We start from the raw sequence: 7,176 nt of genomic DNA on the forward strand, positions 1-7,176 counted from the left end.
TAGCAGAGGTATTAGCACATGCCTTGTTGATTTAGACAGAGCTGGGGGGACATTGCTGCCAATGAAAGCATGGATCAATTTTAATTTAGCACCTTCTCACAACTTTGTCTTCAGTTGTGATGTAAATATTAGCTTTGATCTGCTAATAATTGAGATGCATTAGCAAGGAAGTTAGTTTTTTATTGTTTCCGAAAGAGCATCGATGGCAAGACACACGAAACAAAAGCTGAACGCTCACACCATTGTACAATTTCATGTCGCTGGAAAGTTATTTGTATAGTATGTCAATTATGTAAACAAATGCTGGAAGCTTGATAGCATTGCCAGAAGCCTCTTAAGCATCTGGGTCCATGTGCCATGCATAAAATTATACTCCTTCGTTCCTAAATATTTGTCTTTTTACAAATTTCAAATGTGCATATTTTAGAGTGTAGATTCACTCATTTTGCTTTGTATGTGTACTCCCTCCGTTCCTAAATATTCTATTTGTCTTTCTAGAGATTTCAAGAAGTGACTACATACAGAGCAAAATGAGTGAATCTACACTCTAAAATATGTCTATATACATCTGTATGTAGTAGTCCATCTGAATCTCTGAAAAGACAAATATTTGAGTAGTCACTCGTTGAAATCTCTAGAAAGACAAATACTCCGGAGTATATTTAAGAACCGAGGGGGTAGTGCACAACCGCATGGGAGACTCAGCCCGATCGTTGTGCCGGATTAATAATGAGTAATGAGCAGTCAAATCATAAGCACATCAATACGCTCTTCTTTGAATCCGCTCATACTACTCCATCTGTCACTGTTTATAGAGCGCGCTTCAGAAAAAAGAAAAAATCTGAGGGACCATGGCGACTAGCGATCGGCCTGAAAAATAGCATTGGTAGTTATAGCACGGCGTCTATTACTAGAGGAAATAATGCGTACGCACATGCATGCAGTGCTTCCACCTTGGGTACACACATGCATGCACTTACTCCACTCCGTAGTAGTAGTACATCGAGAGAAAATTGTGGACTTGATTGCGGTTACCACGCCCTAATTAATTGAGCATTAAACCAAACGCGTCTAAAGTCTTTCTGGTGGTGGAAATACATTGAGAGAAATGCATCATAATGAAGCGCGCCCTGTAAACTGTGACGGAGGGAGGAGTTGTATGAAGGTGCAAAATCACGTACGCGTATGGCCAGTCGGTCAACACACCTCCTCTTGGCATATCACTGACATGTGGGACAGGAGTGTGAGCAAACCGATCTCAATTGACGGAAAAATGGACAACCCGCCGTTCCTTGAGAGAGAGGAGAGAGAACACACAGACGGGCTCGCACAGAGGCCAAGATATATTCGAGCATGGTTGGTTGATCGATATCATCATTACATGTTGGGCTGCCGTTTTCCGCCCTTCTCCAGAATAAACGTGTACTTTATCAGAGATTAAAAAAAATAAGAGTATAGATGCTCCACCATGCGGTTCTAGTAGTAGTACTACTCGTACTACTAAACCTTGCGCTTGGCTCTTCGCCTCTTTGTGAAGTCTAACAATGATGGTACTCCGCATGTTGGGTACTACTGTGTATGCCTATGACAATCTGACACCGAATGGACTGATGCATGTCCACCGCCTGTGCGAGGGTAGGTTACATTAGTCAAAAGGTGTAAGCGAGCTTCACCTTGTCCTGCAAGCTTCTCCTCATTCTGCGAGTTGACGGGACACACCAAAAAGTAGTGATATTCCATACTCCCTCCTTTCCGGTTAATATGGTTTAATCTTTTTTGCGGGTAAATGAGAGAGCTTTATTCATATATAAGCATTCTTAGGACGATCAGCCAAGACACTTGTCACTAGGAAGTAAGGTACCCCGCAAAAAAAGAAGTAGGAAGCGAGGTGTTTCATCAAGCCAGCTCTCGGCCACATTCAAAGTGCAGCAAGCACGGTTCGCACAAAGATGCGCCGCAAGGATTGCTGACCTGTTTACATGCTAAATAACAAAAAAAGAGGAAATATTACCGAGCGCTCCTATTTGTAACAGGATATGAGCCAGAATTAAGCGAGAATTGTGGCGAGTGTTCCATGCAATCAACTTCCATTATCACATGCGAGAACCCTCGAAGAGAACCAAATGTGTTGAAGATTTCTTTATCACATTTTAAAATTATAATAAGAGTGCAGACGCTCCTCCATCCGGTTCCTAGTACCAGTATAGTACATACCTCTATAGACTATAGTAGTAGTACTAGTACTACTAGTAAACTTTGCGCTTGGTTGTTCTCCTATTCAGGAAGTCGAATAATAATAGTACTAGTATAGTGTATGCTTCTGGCAATCTGACACCAAATTAACTGTTGCACGTCCACCGCCTGAGCGAGGGAGAGCTTGCAGTAGTCAAAAGTTTCTTCTTGTCCTGCGAGCCACCGTGTGCAATCTTCTCCCATCCTGCAACCTTCTCCTCGTTCGGCAAGTTGACGGGACACAGAAAAGTAATGCTAGTCCATACCGCCTCCTCTCCGGTTAATATGGCTTAATTTCAAACGAGATAAATACACTGTCTGTCACTATATATTTGTAAAAATACGGTTAGTGGAATTCATAATACGCTCATTGCGCTCAATATATATATTTTCCGGTGTTTATACGGTTAGTAGCTCGCCCTGACTGAGTATGTGTGTGGATGCACATGTAGGTTGAGCACTTGAGCGTGACCTTGTGTGTTCCGTCGTGTGCTCAGACATGCATGCATTAGGGCGTCGCGCACGTTCTTGCATCCATGTGTACGTGTGACTGTTGCATACACGTAGGAGGAGTACGTGTAGGGGCCACTAAGGAGCAGTCAAATCACACAGTTAGTTAGTCGAAAGAAGCAACCATCATTTCACTCTTCAATGACACGTACGCAATATAAAATGGTTTATATGGAGAGAAAAAGAAAACCACTATATATACACTAGCAGGAGCCTAAGCTACATGCCTGCTTGCTTAGGTTGCTCTCTTCACAAGCATAGAACGACGGTGGCCACACCGCTGGTCACATATCCGGCCTGATCCCACAGCCGGGGGAAGGGAACAATGTTCTGCATAGACGCGGTCGACATCGGCGAGGGAGAAAACCCATAGTCGGTGCGTCCCAATCGGGGGTCACCGCGGTATGGGCCAATGCCGCGTCCCAACCGCCCTGCTAGCTATAGCCCGACGTCCCAGGTAGTCCATCTTCCTTTTGGAGCCATCTTGCTCCACTGCCTTAGCTCCATCTCCATGTCAATCTTTCTCTACTTCTACCGGCTTCTACTTGTGATGAGTTTACGTCCCATGAACTAGTGCCAGTACTATTATTCAAATCACACTTCTTCAATATCTTTGCCACCAGGGATGCTCAGGTCGATTTTAGTGGAACTGCACAAAAGCATCGTATGATCCGAGGGTGCCAGCCGTCTTTCCTTCGACAGGTTCTACCTGGCCAGGAAATTAAATCCTGTTTAGGGTTTAGGGTTTAAGTCATAGTGACCCCATGAGTAGTTTTTCTTTCGTACACGCTCTCACAACTTTTGTCTTTAGTTGTGAAGTAAATATTGGCTATGATCTGTGAATCATTAAGATGCATCACCATGCGTGTTAGTTTTCCTTTGTATTTGATGGAATGTTGTAACAGGGCAACCTCGGAATAGGAATGAAAATGGAGTGGAAAATTTCCGTTTTTCCGGAGAAAAAATGGAAACGGAGAGAAACCAATGTTTCATTTCGTTGGATCGCGACATCGAGCAAAAACAACGTTTAAATCACGTCTGTCGTGTTCGTGTCTCACCCTCCTCCACGGCTTGACCCCACACGGTCGCTCGGCATGCCATTCACCGCAAACCGAGTATACGATAACTTTCCCGCCTGCTTGTTGATGGATCACGCCATGGAGTACTAGCACTACTGGAAGAGATTGACAAGTTGGGGGAGGACAACTAGCTATAGCACGGACTCCCAAGAACTTTTTACATGCATGTTGTGGCCGGCTATTGCGACCTTTGAATGTGGAGCAGTTGCGTGCACCAGGAAGCGGCGCGGGCGATGCTCTCCCGGCCAGCGCGCTGCTTCAATGCCGGCGCCAATGAGAGGTCGCGTCTGCTCTGGCCGGGCATTAATGCGGTACTGACCGTTTCGGGCGGGAAGCACGCGCGGGTGATGAAGAGGGTTTGGGTTGGTAAGGACCGACCGTGGCAGCAGTGCGGACGCCCGCAAACAAGAGATGATGTACGTTAATATTGCTGTGTATATAATTAACAATGTAAATAATGTGCCAGTTGGACAAATATGATTGGAGATGGAGATGGAAACGGAGTTTTACGTAAACACGGATATGCATGTCTATGCCTATGTGTGTGTGCGCGACGACTCTTGCAACCTGGAAGCAGGGGTGTGTTTTTGATCGAGTTTTCTTTCTTGGTACGTCAAAAAATTGTCCGCCAGTTTTCGTTTCTTTTTTCGGGAAAACACGTATTCTATTTAAAACCACTGCTATGGATAGATTTTTTTTCACTCCATTATAGCCTCTTGTTTGATAGAGTTTCTCGCGTCTCGGTCTCGCACCCTCTCCATATCAAAACAAGATGACAGTGTCCACTCTATCTCTCTCCTCATCGGTGGTCCCAGATCCGTTCGAATCCCGTCCGCTGCGGGAGGTGAGGAGGTGCAGCGTTGACATTGTAGCCATCGATGATGGAGGAAGCCGATGTGCACCGTCCTCTCGGAGCCGGCGCTGGCGCGGACGAAGGTCCTCCACGCCCTTGTTCGCTGCCGTCGGGTGGGCAGATCGCGCCTGCCCGCCTAAACGACATCTCGCCCACCTGAGGTATAACTTCTTTTACTGGTCCAGCTCCCTAGGTCGCTGCGTGCGGGTTTTCTTCTGTGCGACTACTCCCCAACTCCCCATGTATAGTAGCTAGGGTTCGTCGGCTGGTCCAACATCACCTACTATTATAGAGGAAATGCCACTCGAAAATTTGTCTTGATTTATGCCTCGGTGGAGGTATACATGTTGTTTCGACAAAAAGTACATGGTGGTTGTGCGATCATTGTCCATATGCTCCTATTGCTGCTGCTAATCTAATATTATCACTAGTTAAATGAAGAAATGCTTTTTTCTCGGGTATCCTGGTTTAGTTCCCATCAAGATAATCATGATGCTTCGTATTGTTGGTGTACTTTTCATTAATTCTTATTGACAATTGAGATGTCGTTGTTAATCTTGTAAACCAAAGTAACAACACTATATCCCTTTCTTATATTTTTGGAAACAGAGATGCATATCTCCATACCCGGGCATGCCTTCCTCAATTTTAGTGGAACTGCACAAAATTGGATGGCCATTGTTGTTCCACCTCACTGTCCTCTGCCACATGGTTCTTCCTTCCTTGAGCTTGATTACTGAGAAGAAACAGACCACAGTGAGGATTTGTCGAACTTCATAGGTGCCTCACCCAAACTTGATGCCAAATGGATGATGCATCACCACGATGACCTATCGATGCTCATGGTTGCGCCTCATGGTTGCGTCGGCTGGTGAAGCTGATCGATTTTCAATGAAAAACAAGTTGTCTTCCGTCAGTGCTCTTTGCTTGTTACACACAAAGATGATATCCTTCGTCAGCTCACCTTGGTTGCATTGGAGACGCAGTCGTCTTTCACGTTGGTGCAATTTTATCACACAATTGGCTATGAACCAAATGTTTCCTCGAAGAAGGATTGACGTTGGTACTAAGAGCATGCATTTTGTATTGATTTCTAAGCCTTCTCACAACTTTGTCTCCAGCTCCCCTGTAATTTTATTTGTCCAGCTATTAACTTTGATTTAAAAAATGGTGTGGACTAAAAACCCTCCATTTTTATTTACTCCGCATATTAGATTTGACTGAAGTCAAACTTTGTAATACTCTCAAACCTTTCCGATAATTGAAATTAAAATTCTTTATTTGTACAGACTCTCACACGTTTCCGATAATTTGGCACATGTGTGGTTGTTCACTTAAGGGAGGGTAGTGTACCGCATGTGAAGGATAGGAAGTGCGACCAGGATGCGTGGATCGTTAGTTCATCGGAAGTAGTAGTAGTTTTCTTCATTGTATGTTAAATAAAGAGTTTTGTTTCGTACTTACACAATTTAAAATGATTGTTATGGAGAGAATAAGAAAACCACTCCACTATATATTAGTCGTATACACGAGTACTATATGGACGCAACTTCATTGACTTAGTGCACCTGCCTTTGGGTTTATGACAGGTGGGCCCAAAATGTGGCTGGCTCACTTGTCATACAGCCAAAAGCAGGTGCAGTTAAAGCACCGAAGCTCAGTCCGTACTATAGTAGTATATATATAAGCTGGTGCCTCACCGCTTGTTCGCTAGGGTTTGCACTCTCCACACTCTCGCCACACTACATATATATATACACGTTGGAGGCTCAGTGTTCATTTGGTAGGGTTTGCTATATTCATAGTCTCTCACCCTCTCTTCACCAGATCTAAACAAGACTGCATTGGCCTCTTGTCTCTCTCTCCCCCCTCACAGCTGGTGAAGGAGGCATCCGGATCCCGTCACACCGGGAAGGGGAGGAGGTGCAGCATTCACTCGATCGCCTTCGGCGAGGGAGGCAATCCACTGCCGGTTGCGCTGTTCTCTTTCACCCAGCATCTATGCGGGAGGGCCACCGACCCCTTCTTCCTCGCTGTTGTACGTAGTGTGGGCAGATCCGGCCTCCCGCCGCACGCCTTGCCACATCGACGACCCTAAGGTATAAGTTTCTTTGAAACCGTCGTTGCTCTAGTTGCATGTGGATCTTTTTTGATTTGTAGTCGAATCTAGGTCTTTGTTCAAAGAGGAAAGAAGAGTGCGGTGGGCTGGATCATGAATCTAGGATGTGGTTCAATGAGGAAAGGAGGGACGGAAAGTAGTATAGACTGGTTATCCAGCCGCTTTGTTGGTCGAAAAGGGAAAAAGGGGGTAACCCAGTACACACATCTGTAAGGAACCGATCTCTTTGTTGAAAAGGGAAAGAAACTGGGGGGGGGGGGTCGGGTAGTTTGTGTAGGACTAGATTTGCTGCCCTCACATAGGAAAAAGGTTCAAAGAGAACAAATATGGGACCAACACATATATGCTGCTTGACTACATACTCTGCATCACCCATTTATACG

This window comes from Triticum dicoccoides, chromosome 3B (assembly GCF_002162155.2).
Source record: "Triticum dicoccoides isolate Atlit2015 ecotype Zavitan chromosome 3B, WEW_v2.0, whole genome shotgun sequence".
Taxonomy (NCBI): domain Eukaryota; kingdom Viridiplantae; phylum Streptophyta; class Magnoliopsida; order Poales; family Poaceae; genus Triticum; species Triticum dicoccoides.